This window comes from Haemorhous mexicanus, chromosome Z (assembly GCF_027477595.1).
Source record: "Haemorhous mexicanus isolate bHaeMex1 chromosome Z, bHaeMex1.pri, whole genome shotgun sequence".
Taxonomy (NCBI): Eukaryota; Metazoa; Chordata; class Aves; order Passeriformes; family Fringillidae; genus Haemorhous; species Haemorhous mexicanus.
The window spans coordinates 82874536-82897398 of NC_082381.1; the positions used below are offsets into that span (position 1 = coordinate 82874536).

At 38.6% G+C, this 22863-nt stretch overlaps 1 protein-coding gene and 1 long non-coding RNA gene across 14 annotated transcripts in view; one reads left to right on the forward strand and one right to left on the reverse strand.

The window, feature by feature from the left end:
- The window catches only part of LOC132341864 (uncharacterized), a 32093-nt gene extending 25675 nt beyond the window's left edge, over positions 1 to 6418 (forward strand). Inside the window, exon 4 of the long non-coding RNA XR_009490338.1 lies at positions 4446 to 6418. This is a non-coding gene — a long non-coding RNA (uncharacterized LOC132341864). The remainder of the gene's footprint in view (positions 1 to 4445) is intronic.
- The window catches only part of CELF4 (CUGBP Elav-like family member 4), a 696270-nt gene that overhangs the window by 384173 nt on the left and 289234 nt on the right, over positions 1 to 22863 (reverse strand). The gene's annotated exons all lie outside the window — the stretch shown is intronic.

Consider the following 22863-nt stretch of genomic DNA (forward strand, 5'->3'; position numbering starts at 1 on the left):
GATCGCACGCGTTCAAAGCGCCAAAAGGCACGCGGTGTCTGTCAGCTCCAAATGTAGGGGCAGAACCAAAGCTGCAGAATTTCTGAGCTCTATGAGAAGGCCCAAAGGCAGAGAGGCCTACATAGGAATAGCTGAATAGGGATCAACACTCAGCCAAGTATGTAAGAGTGAGTAATAATGCAGAATATTTTGGGTCACCACTGTCAAGGATATTTTCTTTAAGAGGTTTTGGGGTACTTTGAGATACACAGATGTAGTTTTGTTCCCACCAGCTCCTAGCCAAAGGCATCTTTTTGAATCTGCTTTTGAAAGTCTTAAGCTTTCAGGCCTCCTCTTGGCAGGAAGAACATCGTCATCATATTATAGAGTTGCCATTGACCACAACTGCCTGATTACTTTGCATTTGCAACAAGGGTAGAGGTGGTTCATGGGATTTGGTATGATTTATTTGTTTGGGTTTAATGTTCCAAGACAACAGGCTCTTTTTTTTTTTTTTTTTTTTTAGAAGGAATAAGCACAATAATCAGATTGTGTGGGAGAGGATCAAAGAGAAAAGGAAATTAAAATATTCTTAATAATAATAGGAATATTAATCACTAATGCAAAAGGAACATTTTGCTTCTGGCCATTGTTGGTGATGTACAGGACATCCACATTGAGTGGATCTATTGACCTGATATTCCTGCTTACTGTGCAAGTGGTACGAATGTTAGGAGGACTATATTTAAGAGACAGCAGCCCTTAAGAGGCATCTGCTGATGGAGCTGCAGACACCCCCAAAGATTCATGCTACTAACTAGGAGAGGGACTCAGACAGTGGAAATAATTTGCTTAAAAGCATGTTGATTTGGACATCACTAATCTCAGCATTGATCTTTGCCGGCATTAACTTTGCTGTTAATGCAAATAACTGAACATAAGGATGCCATTAATTGTATTGATATAATGGAAGGCATTGCCCTTGACTTCAAGGCCCCCCTCTTTGATTTAGTGCTTGCCAACGACTCAACATTTTTGTCTCCTCTCCCTTTTTCTGCTTGTCCAAAATGATGTTTCATTCCTTTTTATGTCTCTGTTATGCTTGGAACATCCTGTCTCCACGTTCCGCTCCTTCAAATGCTCCTTTCTTCCTGAAGGTCCTGCATTCACCTTCCCTCCTTTCCCCAAGTGCGGCCTCACAACTATAACAGGAAGAAAGCAAGAGTGCATATATATCCAGAACACAAGGGCAGCAACACACATGAAGAATTCAGGTTGTACTGCCAGCATGGCAAATTCCCTCTGTGATTTCCTGGACCAAGAGGATTGCGAGTGCCAGGAGCAAAGGCTTAATGAGGAAAAGGCAACAAATGTGACTTATCCATTGGGCTTTAGTGAGGATGTTAAATCAAAACAGTGCATTTTTCAACTGCCTGTTTTACAAACTGGATACTGATAAAATGTGAAGGTTCTGGAAGGGTTAAAAAAAAAAAGAGAGTTGAAAGTTTTTTTTCAGAATAGGATTTAAATATGCTGTATATGTAGCTTCTAAAAGGAAAGTCAGGAAAATTTGTTGCCCTTTATTATTACCTTGCAGAAGAAAAAATATCTGATGGCAGAGGTCATTTTAGTTTAGGATGTGAAGACATCACAGAATACCACATTAGACAAATAAGTCTAAAATTACAGCATGGTTTGTTTTGATTGAGTCAACTCTCTGAGTCCTAAAATCTTTAAATCAACTTTAATTTTCTACAAGGCATGTTCAAGATATGAAGAAAAAAAAATAATTATACATTGGGGAGAAAATTCTTGTTTTCCCAACAGAAATGTTAATTTAGACCAGAAACTTAACAAATGCATATGAGAATCACTTTCTGACCCAAAGACTCAGCAGTGCCAAAAGGGAAGGCACAGGAAGAGAAATACTATTGCAGATCTATCATGGGCAACCACAATTTTCATTGAGGAATAGAACAAGCATCAATTAACTTTGCATTTTTCTCAGCCATTATTAATTGTTTGATTTCCCGAGGGCACTATCATGGCAGAAACTGGTATTGAGTCGATCTGAAGAAGTAAGGGTATGGGGAAGATGTCATATGTGTAAGTGGCTTCCTGGATCAGGAGGCCTTCAGGCTGTCTTTTTCAACCAATCACCACACCTTCTTTTAAAACAGGGTTGCTGACTGTTTGAAATGCTGTCAACTTTGAGATAATCAGAGGCATAGCCTCTGGAAACTAGCACATTGTGGGACTGTAAAAGGAAGCCCCTGCAGGGGAAAGTAGGAATAGTGTACGTAACAGCATTAAATTGGCATCTATTTGTCAAAAACATCCTTTGCCACCTCATTTCTCCAGCAAAAAAATTCCGCTGCAGGAAAAAAAAAAAACAACCAAAAACCAAAAACAACAACCCACACTCATTCTCCAGTTCCTCAATTAACATCTGAATTGTAATCAACAACTTAGGAGTCCAGGAACCTTTGAAGAGATGAGAAATCAAATGTTGTTTTTAAAGCTGAACATGAAAACACTGTGATGATAGTGGGATTATTTTGGAAATACATGGCCAATAGAAATCTTGGAGGGACTTGATCTATTCCAAATCCAAATCCCTTTTGGTCCCTTAATCCATAAGGCTTACTAGAGAAGTATGCTAGTGCTAAATAGTTGTGTTTAAGATTTGCACTTGGATTTTCAGGAACAGTTGTCTGTCATCATATATCTGTAAATTCATCTTCAATAATTGTTCTGCACTTACAAAGGGTTTTTCTCTGCAAATCAGTTGTAAAAATGTTAATTTTGAATAACATTTCTGTAAATGGGGCATATTTATTAGCTCTCTCTTACAAATTGGAAAACGAAGGGACAGAGGGTTAATTGAGCCTAGTTAAAAAAAAAATCTGAATTATTTTAATCAAAAGAGCACATAAAGATGCAGACATGAACCAAAGCCCACTTATAATCACGACCATAAAGAAAACAAAGAAAAGAGAATTGCTGTCTCAAGTGTCTTTCACCCTAATTACAAGACAATAATAATGTGGACAGGTGGATTATCACAAAAAATACCATGAATAAAGGTTATTTTGTCCTTTCCCTTTCTTTTGACTGTATGGTATCCATATGGGTCTAAATGTCTCCTGATTTAGTGAAAGGGACAGGAATTTCCTGGTAAACTGAGGAAATGGGTCAGTGCCCTCAATTTAGCCTTGATTTACATCCATGTGGCTCATGCCCATGACCTGTGGCATGAGCCACATGGATGTAAATCAAGGCTAAATTGTCATTCTGTAATGCAGTCTGTGAGGAATATAGTCTGGAATGCTCCTGCCCGGTAAAGCAGCAGGATATTTGTAGCATCTGCCTTTTCATTATCACATGGAATATAACATGATGTGTCTGTCCTTTAAACTAAGAAGCAAGCCAAGCCGCTCAGAAGGGACAAATTTTGTGCTGCTTCACTCCACCTCCACTTCAGCTCACTTCAGGCTGCTTTAGCTCCACTTCAGTATCCAAGACCTAGGGACCCCAAACACACCACAGATCAGTCAAATTTCAGTGGTTGCACAGTTCCTGAGGAGGAGGAACAGATGGACAGCAACACAAAGAGGCTGATTGCATAAATTATGTTTCTTAAGAAACTAGACTAAAATTAGGGGTTTTAAAATCCAGATCGAGGGTTAATTTTATTTGGAAGTAAGTGCCTGAATACTAACATATTAGGACAGTAGCTGTTTCTGTTGGTGTTGTCAAAACCATGCTCTGATATACCAGATCCAGTTCTGGTATAGTTTTAGGGACTGTTGCATCATGAGATATGCTTTATATACTTCAGCCATGCAACCTGCTAACAGTAACTTCTGGTTTCAGTCAATTACTTTATAATTATGTTTTAAAATGTCATGTCTGATTTGAGCCAAACACTTGGCTTTTAGCCTCCCCAAGAAAAAATGAAGACAGTGATATGAAATTGCAATATTAAAAGCAGAACCTGTGCCATCTAAAGATGTATTAACAATCCAGGGCTATATTTCTATACATAACTTGGGGCATGGTTCCACAACAGATATCCCTCTGCTGTAGAGTCCTCATAAATGTCTCAATTTAAATGCTTGAGAATCTATCCATTGGCAAAATAAGCACCAAAACAAGCAGAAAAAAACCTAACCTATAAATCCACACCACTAAACCCCCAGTCTTAAGTAGGAAAGGCCCCAGAAATTGAGTTAATTTAAAGTTCATCCAAACAAGAATTTTTGTTTGTAGAGATGAGAAGGGCCATAACCCCTTGCAGAACCATGGTGAGGACAGGAGATGCTAAACCAGAAGATTAGTTATATTTGGTGGTTATGAATACAACCTCTTTATGAAAGTCCAGAAAACAGTTTTCTCTTCTGACACACATTCTACCTCTCAAAATGCCAGAGACACTTCTTGATTTCTTTTTCTCTCCTCCCCAGATGAAAGGTTTTGCTCCGAGATGAATTTGCACAGAATTATGGAGAGGATGAGCTTCTCTAGCGCTATCCTGCAATATGCACATCATGCTACATGTTCAGAAGCTGCTGCAAATCCCAATACAGCTGCCACCTTACAGGGCTCCCACAAATCTTCCTCCCTCAATTCCCCCAACATCCCCCACTACATGTCCTGATATGAATCATCTTTCACAGCAGGAAAAGAAGCTGAAATTCCCTGGCATTTCCTAGATGTGCTGCTTTAAGGACTGGAGTTGTAGCTCTGACAGTACCTATCCTTTCACAAGGCCAAAGCTCCCCTTGCTGGGTAATCTATTAGAACTGCCATTAACTGTGGATTCACTGCACCCATATGCAGCCCAAATCTCCACTCTGGCTTTGAAAAAATCTGCCCCCAGTGTTATTCCATCGTGGTTGTTTGTCTCCTTGTGAACTTATAATGATAATAATGATAATAATGATAGTAATAATGATTGACACTTATATGGTACCTTTCATCCAGAAGGATCCCAAAATGCTTTGCAAACTGATTTGCAAACAACTGCACACCCATATTAAGCACCCCATCCCTATGTTAATGCAATGTTAATTTTACAAATGTGAAGTGGCAAAAAATGGGAAGTGCAAAGACTGCAGCTTCAGGACCAACATCCATATATGATGTACCTTGCCTATGAGGATCTATCATTTACAACATCACCTGGAAAACGCTGCACAGCAAATAATGCTTCCCAAACTGAACGAAAGGTGATCAAAACCTTGTGCATCTGGCCATGAAGGTAATTGGGTGGAAATTTTGCTCAGTCCCCTTCCTCAGGTGCTGATATGGAAAGCTGAGTTCTCTAATTTTCTATTTTTATTTGCTGCAATTGAGAGGGCAACATTAGATGTAGATGCCCAACAGTTAGAAGTAATGTGGCTAATGATGCTGCAATTGGAAGAGGGAGGGAATGGAAAGAATCCTGCTGACTTCAGTGAATGCTGGATCAAACATTTGTTGAAATATCTGAACAGTAGAAAAATTCCACTCTCCTACCTTTTTTCTACTTATTATTGCTATTGCAGATCACTTTGTGTTTCTGCAAAGGGGAAAAACATTCTTTTCTTTTTTGCACCTTTTTTCTTTGAAACTGTGGATAATCTCTTTTGGAACCAGATCTCACATGACAAGTTTAAGCTGCAAGGGGTTTTGCATCAATTTGGGCTCTGTTCCTCTGTTGATAGAACAGATCAGCCCAATGTTAATGGTGCAAATGGTGCTGTTTTCAATGCACAATTAACCAAGTCAACACCGTGATGAATAAAAATTAAAGCTGGCATCAGGAAAGACCCCATAGAAGTTGAAATCAGTTGTTCAGGTGCCTATGACTCTGAAAACATCCTTATCTTTCAACAGACACTTTTTGTCCTCCATGTAAGGTCAAACTACCTACACCAAAAGACTGAAATAAAAGAGTTTGAAGGAGAGGAATATCTGTTTGTGAGTGAATGGATTAACAAAATCAACAGCTCTAACCTTTTTGACTCCAACCACCTGTGAGCTGCTTGTTTGGACCATCTGGACAGATGGGAATTTTTTATTTTCCTTTTTTCCTCTATTGGAGGATGACCTGCTTAAGAGGGTGAAAGTGCACACCAAAACACAATAGAAGCTGACTGTATGCACAGGGCAAACACCCACCAACTCATTGCTACAACTTGTTAGAAGGAAATCTTAAAACTAAATCATGTGTCAGGGCAATCATTTCTCACATATTGGAAAGTAGATTCTGACCATGCAGATCATTTAGTGATTCTGGCAGGAGTTTGGCATTAATCTGGACTTGTCTGTCTGAGCTTCTGGCATAACTTTTATTGCAGGATAAATCTCTCAGCAGAGTGGGGAAATATAAGTACAAATTTATCTATCAAGTTCCTTAAGGCTTTTTTCCCTCTGTTTTGAGAGGATATTTCCTGCCAGCTCTGTTTATCTTCACACTGAGATGGCACCCAGAGAAAAAACGAAAAAAAAAAAAAAAAAAAAAAAAAGCACCAGCATTATATAGAATATAAATGATTTACTTTGGGAAGAACTTCAACCTGTGTTTGCCTCAACATCCATATCAGCCCAGAAGGGTTCAAATTCCTTCCCCTGTAGCTGTTGCTGTCAAGGCAGGTGGCAGACTGGCTTCCAAATGTATTGAAGTTACCCTGGGGGTGAATTGAGCTTATCATTTCTGCACCATGAAGTATTTCATTCCACCTCAAGTGAGAATCTGTGGTGGCTAGCTTTGCTCAGCTCTGGGAGAATAATAGTTAATAGTGTCATTTTGGAATTTCTTATTAACAGGCCAGCAAAACTGCAAGGTTGACAGCACTATTAAATATGACAAAGTCTTCTTCAAAACACTGACTGTTTGACTGGTTGGAAAAAAAAAAAAAAAGTCATGGCATGATTTATATCCAGGAGTACAAGTCACAGACAATCCTCTACATCTTGTGCCCACGGAATGATCGCTCATTTATAGTCAGCAGTGTCCTCCCAAAGCTCATCACAGATGGCTCTTCTTGACTCTGAAACTTGTTTGTGTGTCACCCTGCACGTTTCCAGGACAAACCAACCCCTTATGGCCCCCAACCCATAGGAGGGTTTCCTCCAAAATCAAAGTATTTGCAATTGATCCTTACAGCGAACAGCTGTTTGTTCTGGGTGAAAGTGTCAGACCTGCAGTGGATGACTTCACTGGTTGGGGTGAAGATTTTATAGATTGATAAGGTGGGAGGGTATCTCAGACCTGAAGGCCACTTTCAATTGGAATTAGAGAATTTATTAAAAAAGATTTTATGTATATACCTGGGAGTTTTTGAGACACACAAGAAAAATGCATTAGGATTAGATTAGAAGAGATTAGATTAAAAAAGCCAAGACATAGAGGACCAGATCAACAGTCAGTCTTAGTTCAATAGCCTGTCTCAGACAGTGGTCAATACCATCTGCTTCCCTGCAACAGGCAGGGCACCCTTCAGTGGGCAGCTATGGGGATAACATTCTCATAAGGACAATGTCTTCCTAAACCCCATTAATTAGAAGTTGGTTTAGGCACTGAAGCAAGAAAGCTTTTATCCACTCTGAAGCTCTGGGATTTTTTTTTTTTTTTTCAAATTCTCACAATACTAAATCTGGATGTTCTTGCTACCTAATATAAGTCTAATCCCATTCTCCTCCTTCCCCTCCTCCTCCTAAACTGTCAAAATTTTGGTCTCAAATAGTAGTTTGTGTGTGTATTTTTTCTTTAACTGAATTGAAGATGTTGCTTGAACAGGACAGAGAAACTTGTCTAATAGCTCACAGCAGCTCCCCCCATCTTAGAAGAAACAAGGTAAAAGAAAAACTTGAGAAGAATTAGTGGAAACAGTAATATTTTTGTTATCTGGCTGTGAACACTAAAGCAGCCTGAAAAATGCCCTTCCATGTATTTTCACTTCCCACACTTAGCACCCATTTCCTTTATGAAACAAGTCTAGTAACTAACCCAGCTTGGAAGGGATCCAGAGGACATGTTTAGCATTCTGTATTTCAGACATCTTAAGTGCGTGTTTCTTGGCTGGTCCACTGTCTTTACACCCCATTTGAATAATACAAGGTTTTATTGAGAGGAAGAAGAGGTGTTATCCAAGATGAAAAGGAGACACATCAGCTCTGATTCATTCCAAATGCCAGTCCACTGTCTCATTTTACTGGATGAGTTGCATAAGGTCAAGAATACAACCACAGGACTCAGAGGGAGAGAATCTCAGTAGAATTTCTCCACATGAAACTTCAAAAAGTTTAAAAAAACAACAAAATATTTTTAGACAATATTGTATAATTGCCAGACAGTTGAGTTTTGGTTATTTGGGCCAATGTTTCCTGTTTGCATTTCACAGAACCTTGAAGTGTTTGTGGAGGTTTTAGTATTGGTCTGGTTTTAGTATTGGTCTATCCCTAAAGAAATAGTATGAGGTACTGTTCTTTGAGGCAGAACTTTTTTGGGTTGGTTCACTTTGTTATAGTGATATGTCCATTATCTTGTGCAACTGTTAATTTGGTTACCTCTAACACCTTATAAACAATAATTTGCCTGCTAAGGAAAATAGTTCTGGGGTTTTTTGCCTTGCAGAGTTTTTACAGAAGTGCCCAAATATTTTGGCAAAGGTTTGCTCCAATGAGCTAAAGGGTAGTTGCCAGAGGTCTGCTTTCTCCACTCTGAGTAGTGATCCCCAGGTGGACTTCATGTCTGGCAATGAATTGCCCCTTTTAAAGCAGAAGAGACAAGCAATGCAACTTAAAGGTTTAACCCTGCAGAGATAAATAAGAATATGAGTAATTTGAACTTCCACCTGGTGTTGCTTTGACACTCTTTAATAAAAAAATTACAGCTTTCAAATGAAATATCTTATTTTAAAAATATACTTGTACATGACATGTTTGTTTAGTTTTGTTTGTTTCTTTTTGCTGTTTTTTTTTTTTTTTCCCTGGTGAAAGGGTAACATATTTTGAGCAGAAACAGTTTTGGTATTTGACTGCTGAGCTCCAGCTTTGAGAGGCAGGACTTCCCATCCTGCCATTTAATCATTTGGAGGGAGAAAGGATTTAACAGTTCACATCCAGAGTGGTATAGAGGTCCTGGGAGACACCTGAAAATCCATACCCAGAAAGCATCTGAAGAAAATGTCTTTGCTTATCTATGGTTGCATGTATATGTGGGGTTTTGTTTTATTTTATAACAAGATATATTGGCTAACTGGGAGCATTTTATTAAAGAGAAAAGTCTGGGTAAAGCGAGCAAACTATTCACTGCCAAAATTTACCCAGAAGTACCTGTGTAATTGAATTTGGCCAGCTCTAGCAAGATATTTGATTTTCTATAATTGGATTGGCTAATGGGGGGAAGAGGGTGGGCAGAGGGAGGAACTGGAAAGTTATCTATCTCCCTTGACAAAATGATCCAGTGAGTTGCGAAATTTCTCTGCCCTCAGGGAAAGAAGGGCAAGATAAAAACAAGAAAACAAAGCAAGTGATAGACTGAAGCAAGAGGTAGAGCTGGAAAACAGGTCCATGGCTCTGCTGCAGACTCCTGAGATGCTTGTGGGCAAGCCATTTAATCTCCCCATGCTTAAATTCTCCACTCTGTGCCTATCTTATTTCATATTTTGAGATCTTTGGGTTGCAAGTGCCTCATGTGCTACATCACATAGCAAAAACTCTTACTGAATAACCAAAAGCCAGTAAGGGAATGAGGATGTAGAAAAGCGTGTTTGAAGAGCTATCATGTCTCCATCGTGCATCTGTTTCTACCACATAATTGCAGACACATTGGATCAGAGGATTTGGGTGATTTATTCTGGGCACTCAGCAATCCTGACATACCCGGAGTGTGCAGCTCTTCTCTGTGGGTGTGTATCTGGCATGAAGTGTCATGAGGTTTCCTTTCAGCTCATTTCCTGTGGTGATGGAAGTCATGCTTCCATCACAGGAGTGTCATGATAGTAAATATTTTTGAGGACTAAGACCAGTTCTACTGGATTATACACTAGGTCCATCCACCTGAAGTTCCTCTCATCAGAGATGGAGCATAGGGCAAAAATAGGCAAGAACGATTATATTCATCCTAAATAATCTCCTAAACTCCAATTATTTTCAGTTCAAATGCAGCCTCTGTGCAGTCAGCAGCCTTCACTGCATTTCTACATCCATCCTGCACGCTGGACCCATGATAAACAGGGAAAGCAAGGCAACCTCACCTTATCACACAGCCATGTGACTGCCAAAAATGAGACTTTTAATAATATGGAGACCAAACCTGTCACTACAGCAAGACCAGATGGTGTGGGAGGAAAATTGCACCAAAAGGACAGAGACAGAGATAGACATCTTACCTAAACCCTTCCCACCTGCTTATACCAAGAGGACAGAGACAGAGATAGACATCTTACCTAAACCCTCCCCACCTGCTTATACAAGTAATACTTTTATACTGGCGTTATGAATATATTAATTTTGGCAGTATTGTGGCACTTTTGGATAACAATATCTAGAAATACTCTATTGCCATCCTTATTCTTCATTAAAAACGCAACATTTTCATTTTAAGGGATTTTAAGATGTCTAATCAATCTTCTTTAAAACATCAGATAGATTTAAAGCCAAGACAGAATAAAATCTTTGGTTCTTGGACCCAGCTGTAGGTTGAAATGATTGCTAGAGTCTTTTTTAGTAAGTAGAGCTAGGTTTTCTAAAAAAAATTAATACGATCAAGTTGTGTGTGTGTTAGCCTATGACTCTTTCCTGATTACATTATTGCATGATTCAGCTGAACAGAATAAATTCTATTTATTTTGCAGATAGATGAGCTATTACACTGAGGATTGTAAAACTTTTTGAAATTAAAATAGATGGAGGAGGAAGAAAGAAGAAGAACACATACCTAAATCTTTCTTTAAGATTTAATGACAGTCTTCTTCTAAGAACAACCTGTTGGGAGGACTGGTTTTATAGCCTTACACAACTGCATCCTGAGTTACCCTCCATACACCAAGCTCTGCCTGCCTGCACTTTGTAGGAAATTGTACCCTCCAGTATCAATATACATGAAGTCAACTTCCTTAATCAGTTTAAAAACCTTTTGAAAATGTATTTTGTGGATGTCTCACCAGCTGAATCTTTTATTTATGGTCTTGTACTGGGATGGTCATTTGAATTTTTGTTGTGAGTCCGTATTTTATTATGCATTTTATTTGTTTTTTATTGAAAGCTTTTTGAAGCACTAAGAAAGGTCCTGGGCAAGTGATTGAATAAAAGCAAACTCATTTCAAAACCCCTCCCTGATTTTTCATCCTCTTCCCATTGCAGATATGTGGGCACATAGATTTCTGCCCTCTATTTCACAGCATATACTACTACTTTGTTTTCATCTTCCATGAAAACCTATCAATTTCTGTTATTTCTAAGAACAACCAGCCATCACAATGCTAATACATGTGATAGGAAGTGTAGCAAGTTTATTTATTTTTTATTGAACCTGAAGAAACATAGGAGCCACCTTATTTTTCTGAAAGTTTGGGATTTTTTTTCCCATCAGATTTCTCTCTGTGAAAGAAATTTAATAAAAATAAAGTAAACAAAACTTAAATAATTATGAGAAACTTTCCAATTACAGAGAAGATATTATAACTATATTATAATATCTTATAATAATAATTATATAATATTATAATTATAATATTATTATAAAATTTAGATCGTGCTTTCTCCCTTTTTTTGAAAATGAATCATTAATAAAATTATCAAAATTTTTTGGGGGACAAAAAAAAATTTCTTGAAAAGACAGTGGAAAACCAGTATGTTCTGTTTTATGATTTGCTTTGTATTTTCTTCTGCTGTTCCCCATATACTGGCAATTTTTCAAAATGGGCTATTCCACAGACAGATGAAGTTACAGTGTCCAAGTCCATAAAGATACTTCCCACTCAGACTTCTGGCCTACTCTCGCTTTCCTTTGGAAACTGATGAAAGGTAAAATTTTAAAGGAAGCCAGTGATATGTTCCAAAGCTTTTTACTACTAGCTGACCAAGCTACAGGAATAAAATACTGTCCTGGGTTCAAAAATGCCATCAGTTTTGAACAGATCATTTGCTGATAGAGTTACACACAAATACAGGAAGAAAAATGAAAGACCTAGATGCCAAGGAGCATTTTCGTAAATGAAAAGTATATTAGGTTGTAACCACCCTGGGAAATAAAGAAAGCCCTTTTATTTAGGATCTTGAATACTCACTCAGACAGATGTAGGGGAAATACATAACAGGAAACAATTGGAAAAATTGCATCCTACATCACTTGATCCATTCTCCCAGCTCATTTTTTACAGGAGTGTTGAGATTGCAGGTACCTTCTGCACATGGCTGTCCACAGCCATATTATTGGTTATTTACTCACTATAAACCTCACCACACAATTCCCCTTTTATTCCAAAGCATCCTACTTAGAGAGCCCTTTATTTTTATGTTTTACTTAAAAGACTATGTCAGCATCCTTTACCATAATAATCTATATTATGTATATCCAGCTTATAGAAAGCTAACTTTATAGGAACACCTTTTGCAGGTCCTCATGATGAAGAACAGGTGATTAACTGCATTAACCAAACACCTTTGACCAGGTCACTTGCACTCTGTGCACTGATTTATCACCTCTGTGTCAGACAAACATGCCTAAGGTTTCAAGAAAACAGTAGAAATGCTGACAGATCTATCCCCAAAGTGCTCAAATACCAGCATTTTCTTCAGCACTTGCAACTAAGAGTCACTCATTTACTGAAAGCAGGCAGATGAACTCTCATGTACTTTGACATCACATGGTCCAGCTGGACACAGATCAATATATAGTTCATGTTTTCTTTTTTTATTGCTATTTTTTTAACATGGGGAAAAAAATTCTATGGTTTAAAGACTGAACACCTGTAAAGTTGTGATGCACTCTTTGTACAAAAGTAAGTGTTTCAATCTGACTGAGCTAAAAGTCTTGTAAGAACATATTTCTTCTAAGCCTTGTGCATAACACTTAGGTCAGGAGGAGCTTTTCATCATGCTACTACTTAGAGCCATGAATAAGATAGCTGCAGATTAAATATTCTTTGGAGAAAGCATCCTTGAACTGGCAGGGGGTGTGGACTTGAAGGCTGAAATGATGATCATGCTGTCACCACGCAATCTGATTGATATCCTTACAAAATGAGGACAAGCTCAAACAAAACATCTCCATCCCATCTTGGTAAAGCAGAAGCCGAGGTAGTATCTAGGAAATGCCTGTATGTTTGGTTTTTTGGGTTTTTTTTCACACATGGATGGAACTGCACCTTCACTAATCTCCAGGCACGCGGGAATCTTTGACATCATGAATATCACAGCTCTGTTTTGAATGCTGCTCAGGAGTAGGAGATAATATTTTGGGTTTGGTACCTCAAGAACATTTCTCCTGCAGGGGGATGGAATGAGTTTAAGTTTATCCAGCCAGATGTGGTCATTGAACACAGATTACTTCATCTGAGTGAGTCACATTTGATATTCTCTATAATCAACAAAGAGAAATGTGTTCTTTTGGGACACAATTCATTTGACTGATTTTAGATTTCAACATTAGGAAGAGAGGAATCACATCATAAAAGAGTGTATTTCTCTCTACTGACCTCAACAGAAGACCATGCTGATTAGCTCATGCATAGGTAAAAAAAAAAATAAATCTCTGTAGCTAGAGATGATGCGTAGTGAGAGTGTATAGACAGACTGTAATGGGAATTCTAGTGAGAAAAGGTGGGACAAGGGAGTAATTAAATAAAATCTCATCTTTTCTTATTCAAAATTTAAATATAGAACATGGCAAAGTGTCTGAACAAGAATTAACTGACGGAGTTAATGAGATGGGGGGAAAAACACTTGAAACAGAACGAGCGCTAGGCTTGGTGTATCAAGATTCCTGTGTGTACCTTGCAAATTTACAATGTCAAATTGACATAATTTGAAGGAGATGGCGGGCATTATCCTAGGAAAAAAAATAGAAAAAAAGCAGCCCATTTCTAATTTGCATATGCATATTTATTTATCTGATATAGCAGCAAATTCTGCTGTTCTCTGAACGGCACCTTTGCATCTTACAAATTTTTCCCCATTTGCACAATTAGTGCTGGCAGATAAATGTGCTGGCTGGTGAAGCATTCCCTCCTATACTTTCCCCTGCCAACAGCACAGGCCTCAGATATTTTGTTGAAATGCAAAACAGGAGCACATCACTGATAGGTTAACCTTCAAATTTGTTGTGAAACTTCTCTGTGGGTAATGGAGGATGGGGACACCTCTAATGTGTACTCACCAACAAGGCATATTTATTATTGGAATAAGGGCACCAGGAAAAGTCATAGAGAGACCATCCCTAGAAGTGTTAAAAAAATGAGCAGACATGGCATGTCATGATATAGTTTAGTGGGAATAGTGGTACGTGGTGAAAGATTGGACTTTACAGTCTTCAGGGTTGTTTTCAAACCTTAATAGTTCTGTGATTCTATTTAGACTTTAACCTGCACTGACTACAAGAGCTGTGTGAGATCCAACAAACACAGATGAGCTGAGCACATGGTGGTTAGGGCTCCAAAGTGTATGTCCTAAAACATCAGTACCCCAACAGCTCAATAGTCCAAAAACCCAGAATTTCTGAGTTTGGCTTCCATCTTTGATGGTTTTTTGCTAATTTGCTTGAGAAACTTGTATTTCTCAATAGCTTTCTTTTTTCACTTGTACAGCAGCTGGGTGCTGTACTACAGGTTCTGAAGTTTAATGGTCATAAGTTGTTCCTAATTGCTCATTTCCAGAAGATTCAGACACAAAACATACATTTCTTCATACAAGACAAGTTTTCTCCTGCATTTCTCTTTGTCCCACTGCAAAGCATCCATAGAAGAACAAATAAAGGAAGGTTAAGCTAATGGAGATATCATCTGAAGGGGCAAAAAATACCCCATATCTTTTTCTCCTAGGCCACATAGACCTCTCCAGATCAAGGAAGGGATTTTCAATTAGACATCAAATTAATAAGACACTTCTGATGCTCCTTTCCTGCAGGAAGACATTAGTAATTTGTTTGTTCCAAAGGCGCTACTCATATTCACACAAAATGGCATTTAAATGTTAATCGAGTCAGGGGATGGGGAGTGCTTGCCAATCACTACGCAACTTAAGGTCAAGGTTTTTGTCTTAAAGGAGGACTCAATGTTAATTTTAAATTTAAAATTCTTGACAGATAGCAGGTTTTCAAATGCCTGCTACAATCTGGCTTGTTTGATTCATTTTAATGAGTAAGTAACTCCTGGCAAAATGAAGGTTTTCCCATGTCTTCAAGGAAATGGAAGGGCAAAGAGGCACAGTGGACTAATCCTGCAACCACTACAGGGAACAGGAAGCAAAACCAATTTAGACTCCCATTCATCTCCTTGCTTCCCACATAGAGACCAAAAAGAGTAATTTACATTCCTAGGAACACTGGGCAATTATTGGAGGTTTCAGTTTAAAAGGAAAAAAAAAAGTTCTCAGTATTAATTTCAGCTTTGACTATGTGCTGGAGAAGCATTTTGGGCACACGTCTGTGAGCATGTTTGGTGTTGTTGTTTCTGTGCTTTTTCTTTTTCTTTGATAGCTTTGAATTTTTTTGGTTGTGTTTTGTTTTTTTTTTAACTTTCAGAACTTAATGGTAGAGTAGTATACGGAACCGGTGATCTCTTCCTTCCTTTTTTCCCCCCAATGTGCCAGTCCCAGAAAAGAGCCAGAGAACTTGGCTGTATTTACCCCTGGCTGTTGCAAGCTGGATTCAGGACTGACATCTCTTTCAGGCAGTTCTCACCAGCACTACAAAGGTGTATTACAGACTGAAAAACCTCCCAGGCAGCCTTGCAGGAGGTGATGGATTCAGATCACCACTAGCTTGTGACCTCAGTCATGTAGGAAGGTATAAGGACTACTTCTGATTAGAGACTAGAATAGAATGAGAAGGGCTGTCAGTGATCAGTGCAATCACTGTGATAACAAAAGTTCAGCAGATGAGCAACCTGGTGCAGAAGCAGTAACATCCCTGCCCATATAATGGCATGATATTTAAGGTCCTTTCCAACTCAAACCATCCTATGATTGTGAGCTTATAGAAAGGGTGTGAAACTAAACTTTGTGTTCAAGAGAAAAAGAGTTTTTCAGGGTACAGTGCCTGCAGTGACAGGTGAAGGAGGACATGGGGATCTCAAAAGTGAAAGAGGCCGTACGAATGTCACACAGCCATTTCTCTCTGTTGATGACTTCTTCCAAACATCCAACCCAAGGGCTGACAAGTTAGCGGAAAGGAACTCCATATCAACTTATTGTGAAAGAATTTCACAATTCCTGCATCCATGAAGCTGTGTTCTGTCCTTTCCTGTGTTTAAACTGGAGACCCACTGGCAAGTGTGTTGCTGGTATGCAGATACAGATGGAAAAAACTCATGGTACTGGATGCTTGGCACTGTCTGAACCTTTCTGGACCAGTCCCTCCCTATTTTATTTGCCCACTCCCCAGTCCTCCTATAAATTAGAGGAACAGCATTTCCATGACTAGCCAGAACACTTAATGGTGTGGAGTTGTTCAGATGCCCAGCAACATCACTGCTGTTGTAGGCAGAGGGTATTTGAAGAATGAAGAGCTTTGACTGCTTTTCTACCATTTGACTTCATCAAAAATGGAGAGAGATGGTGAGATGATGCCTCTCCATGGAGCTCTTCAGTCCAGGATCTGAAGCAACCTCCAAGAATATCAGACTCCTCTGTCAGATGGAATCAATCTGAACATTAAAATTGTACAGTGCTAGAGCTGTCAATTATATAAATACATAATGCTTGATAAAGAGGCCTCTGAACTGTCATCTTGACCTCTGCTTGTTTTGATAACATTTCACAACACCTTAACATGCATCTGTCTTGGTCATATGCCAGCACCATAGGCACATGTCCTTTCTCTGCTTACATGAGAAAACATGCTGTCTCTCACTGAACTGGCATGCAGCCTATTGATTTGAGTTGCTGAAAATCCCCCAGACTTTTTAAAATATGAAGGTCAGGAAAATAGTAAACCCCCATAAAACTAATTGAGATCAAGCACATGGATCAGAAGAAATCCCAGCAAAAAGAAACATCCATTTTACAAAGTAACATAGTCCAACCTTCACCTATTGCAGAACTGCACCCCAAAACCATAATGCTGTTATTTCAAAGCAACCAAAATTCTTGAAGTTCCAGATTTGACAGTCCCTGATCTGTGTGGTGGTGCTTAGGGAGACCTTTCTATGGATACATAGTCACCATCTATTGGCTTTTATTTATTTATTTATTTATTTATTGCCATTTGTTTTATTTTCCCTTACTGTGCAATGCACTCTAACTCTTTGTGCAATTTTACCTTCAAGTACATTTACAAGTACTTCTCTTTATGAAGTTACCTAAGTTCTTAACAATGGTTCATAGAATGTGTAAGTTCAAAAACACAGAAATAAATTCCTGGTCCTGAATACTTTCATTTTTATATGACAGGTCACTTCTCCTGCAGAGTAAATACCAGTAAGATGGTAGGATACAGAAATATGGCACTAGTAAGTGTCACCATTGCTATCTGTTCTTCATTTCTCATTTAAGGAAAATAAAGGAATATCCCAGGAGGCCAAACTGACAAATAATGATATAAAACTCATTGTTTAAGGCAGTAGTAAAACAACTGCTTTGAATAAAATGAGATCAGTCTATGATTTTTCATTCCAAGGAAAAGGAAATCTATAGGCTCCATCAGACTTGGTTAGTTGCAGAAGCAGTTAAATCATGTCAAGCTCTTAATGCAATTTGAAACCTAACCACTGTGAGTTACCTACAAGAATTTCTAATCGGCACCTTCCCCAGATAAGTGTTCACATCATATTCATGCCTTTGAAAAAGCCTGTGTTAAGACTAGAACTAGACTGGAAATCAGGACAACAAAGTTCCCTTCCAGCTTGTCACTTATCAACTGTAATCTTGGGAAGCACATTTCTCCCACCTTCTTCATTTATTGCCTGTCTCAATCCTGGTTTCATTTATTTGTACTGTTTTTCAGTGGGGACTGTGCTGGAACAAGCACCCACACAACAGTGAGACCTTCATTGTGATGGTGACCATTGAATGCCACTGAGGTTCAGATCAACAGTAACAGCCAACAAAACTCTCCTGCCTCCCTCATTCCATCTTCCCCTCTGTCAGAAACAAACAAGTAAATCAAGGAAACCAGGCTAAATAAGTGCGTAAGTTAAAAACATAAGCTGTTTCTTCAATTTTTGTGCAACAAAAGAGATAAAAAAATAAATATGGGATATTAAGTTTGGAGAATTTAAAGTTCAAAGAGAAATAACCCCATCAAATTACCCTTAAAGAAGAAATTTCTGCATCTGATTATTTGAATTCTTCTCAGGACTTTGGTTTCCCAGCTTATTTCAGGTGATATTTCCATATCATATTTAGATGGCTTTCCATTGCCAAAATATTCCCTCTTTTTGGGTTCTTTTGTTGTGCTTCTTTTTTTAAATTTTTTTAAAAAATATTTTAACATCCTAATATATGTAGTGTCTTGTAACCTGAAATACTAGCGCTTCTTAAGAAAAGGAAAATCTGGGGCATTTTAGTCAGTATGTAAAAAAAATTTATTTTTGCTTCATCTGGGGAAGCAAGAATTGAACACATGAATGCACTGTGCCCACTGGGGTCTGGCTGTACATTCATTATACAAGGTCAGGGTCTCACTTCCATTCCTCCCAGTGTAATTTAGGTAAAGCCACCACACAATGCATGACCTTTCCATGGGACAAGCTCCCTGCATCCCTCCTGACATGCTGCAGTAAATTTGTGTGTAATTAAACATAGTGTTCCAACATGCTGGGTCTCCACGGCCATCTGGCCTCCCCTCTCCAGCTGACCTTTCAGACTGAATCCAGCACAGACCACCAAGGCGGGGAAGTGGCTAGTGTGGGAGAGTGGCACAGCAAAGCAAGGAATGTCTGCTCAAATTAAAACATGCTCCCTGCTGATCCATGGGGAATCAGGAACAGGAGTCATGGCTGAAGAGGAGGATTGCAACTTTTCTTCTCAGTGATGTTTCAGCTACACTTTGGGCACAAGATACATCCAGGTCTCAGGTACAATGAGAATCCAACAGGTAAAGAATAAGCAGGAAAGACCAGGTTCTCCTCTAAGGAGTTTGTGGTCTCAAAAACCACCTTTGGAAGGATCTCAGTCATGAAAGTGGGAGAAGAGGAAGGGCCAGACTGAGAGTCCAGCCTCAAGAACCTATTCGCTCACATAGAACACCAAAAATCAGAACTCTTCTGTAGGAAGCTTTGAAAAAATATAGGGATATTGTGCATTATGCCATGTTTAGAAATACAGCTGCTCTGGAAAACAAAACAAAACAAACAAACAAACAATAAAAGATAAAACTAAATGGTAATACTAGGCATCTGAAGGCATTCTCTGGAGGTTGTAGATATTGTTCTGGAAGAACAAGAACAGGCAAATAATTCACAAGACTTGGTTTAAAGACCGAGAGTCAACACACCTATTTTCATCCCTCTATGTCTGTATTTGAATTAATTCTCAAGTTTATAATCAAAGAAAAGAAACTGAAAATTCCACACATCTGACCAGTCTCGACAACTGTGCTGGGCAGAGGTTTCAACCATTCAGGTTTGTAGTGAACTGTCAGAGAAGTCCTACCCCAATTTCTTTATTTATTCACATACCAGTGAACACCAATGTGATGATATGCAGAGATCTCAAAAGTCCTTAAGGGCCCTGAAAGTCAGGCTGCCTGCTCCCAGCTATAACAACCTCAGTATATTTAATAGAAATGACCTCTTTGTGCTTCATTTTTTCTAATTGAAAAGAAAAAAAAGACCACGCAACAAAATATGAAAAACTACATTCCTCTAAATTACAGAAGGATATTACCAGCAGGTCTGACTAGCATTGTCCAGAATAATTCAAAGTGTGAGAAGCCTAAAAATGAAAAATTTTGAAATACTATTCCCTCAAACAAATAGTACTGCAAATCTGGATACGTTCCTTGGAAGCATTTCTTTGGCATGACAGGCATTTAGGACTAAGATTAACTTCCTGTTAGTAGGAAACATCATTATCATGCTGATTCTTTTCTGCATCAGGAATGAAGATACCACAAGGGAAAAGGCACTGCAAAGCACTTTCAGACCAGTCTCCATCATTAGAAACTCTGCTGTTTATCATCACCTTCTCTCAGAGACAGCCTTAACAAGGAAGTGGTGGTATCTTAGGCATCTAAATGACCTTTTGGGTTCAAGATTTTCAAGATGCACTCTATCAAACTTATTACTAAAATCTTATCACATAACCTTCCCTCTGCTTTGTCTTTACACTGATGTCATTAATTCTCAACCCCATCTTCCTTACGGCTCACGATCCCATTGTCCTCTAGAAGTTTCATGATATTTTCTCTGTCTTTATATTCCATTATTTTAATGGGGAGAGAAGTTAGATTTATAGGACAGTAATTGCCAGGACCAGGAGTAAGAAAAAGACTTATTTTTTTGTAGGTCATCCAGCCATTTCTATTGCCAGTGTCTGAATGTTCTTTCCTGCATATGTTTTCCCATTTCGCTCAATGTGCCTCTAGGTCTTCTCAGCTTTGGATTTTCCACCCTTTCCTTTGGGAGCCCAGGGCTTGATATACTTCACTTGATATATGTTGTGAGTTTTTATTTGCCTAATTTTATCCTATTATTCTTAGTTATGACCCCATAGATCATCTTAAATAACTCCTTCCTTCATAGACAACTTTTTTCTTCCATTTTTGAATTTATTTCTTGTCCTTTTAATCATCCTTTAAGAAAAATACAGTCTTTCAGTACCTTCATCCTTGAGATATAGAGATGCCTCTGTCTCTACTAGTTAGAATAGTGTTTCCCTAAAATCACAGAGCTTATCAAGGCAATTTCCTTTTCCTATAAACACACAATACTTAAAATGGAAAAACTTTACCATACAGCATGAGGGTGAGAGTGTTAGAAGAAAAAGCTGAAAGAAAAGGTTTTACAGTAAAGTGACCTAAAGCATTTAGGAAGCTTAATACCATAACTGGGGAAGTTCTTTGGTATTGCTTCCTTCCAGGATCTTTGGAAAAGTGACCTCTGTTGAACTGGCCTCCTTAGAAACCTTCACTTGATCCTACACAGTGAATGATATGCTGCGACAGTATTCTAAAAGATAGAATAGAACCAAGGACCTGAAAAGAAAATTAAGCACTTTAGGACTATTAAAGCAAAATACCTTCACTGAATCAAGCATTTGGGCTCTTTCTGTGCTGTTCCCTTCCTGCAAATTAGCTGGTTTGAAGCTTCTCTTATCAAGGCTCAGAAAGAAGCAAAGTTTTTGCTGGATGGAAAATCTGTTTCCTGCCCACTTTGAGTTCTAAGTCAATATTTTGCAATTTCTAAGGATCAAAAATATAGGATTTATGCTCAATTATAGGGTGCAGATTTAATTGCATTGTGCAACTGAATCTTCAGTATCAATACCACCATCATATTTCTCATTATGTCACCGGAGTGCAGTGAGGATTTCTTAGTTAATGCCTGTAAAGGACCAAGAAATGCTGTTTAAATGTTATTCTTATGAGCTCTTTGGTTTTTTGGACTAGTTTAATTTCTGTTCAAACTGTCACTAATACTTCCTTGACCTTTTGATTCAGCTGCAGCACCTCTGGCAAGAGAACTCACTTTCGAGGCTGATGATATTTCATCCATTTGATTTACCCCTGAGCCTGAAGCACAGTTATTTACAATCAGAATTAAAGCATTAGATAAAAGGGCTGTGGAGTTAGTTCTTCAGCCCTGGTCAAAAATCTACAATAAAATTTGTAAAAAGAAGAGCCAGAAAACAGAGACAAAGTGTGTCCGTGCAGAGTCCTTCTTTCCAACATGCTCCTTTTGCAGCTTTTGAGGTGGGAGGAAGAGATGTAAATCAAATCCGAAGGAGTGTTAGATAGAGTAGAACTGACATTTGAAGCTGCAATACCTTAAAGTCAATATCATTATCTCTGATATTTACTGTAGCACACAATGCTTGGATGAAATGGTAAAGTTCACCCATTCTTCCCGTACACACCTCATTGTCATATCTGCTATTACAGACGTACACACACACACACACACACACACACACAGAAATTAGAAATAGCTTCACCTAAATGTCCAGTGTAAACTTCTATCCAAGGACATCTGCTGCTCAGACTGCTCAGACTCATCTGCTGCTCACCCTGTGTTGGTGGGTGAGACACTTCTCAAATGTGATTTGTTTTTTATAAATATAGGTTATCTCACTTCAATGCCATTTCAAAGCATAAATACTGGTACTATTTGGGATGAGTGGTTGGTGGAGAAGACATTTTAAAATACTAAAAAACCAGTATCTGAAGGGGTCAGGTTGTGGGGACATCTCAGGTGGGTGCAAGATAACAAGAATTTCACTTTCACTAAGACATCTGCCTTCAGACAGTGGGGGCTTTCTGTTTGCAGTTAATGGAAAGAAGCAGCAAGCCCTGGAAACACACAGTTGGGTTAACTGAGGTGTGTATCTCAGGATGTGATTAATCACTCTCAAAAGAGGATTATTTCTCTCCACTGACCATAAAGGGAGACTAGCATAACTAGTCGAGACTTTGATGTCTCTCTTTTGGCCTTCAAGTTTAGGACAGATGGGTCTCATCCCAGGCATTTCTTCTCTAGTGTGGAAATATTATGCATCTTTAATATGGGGAAAAAG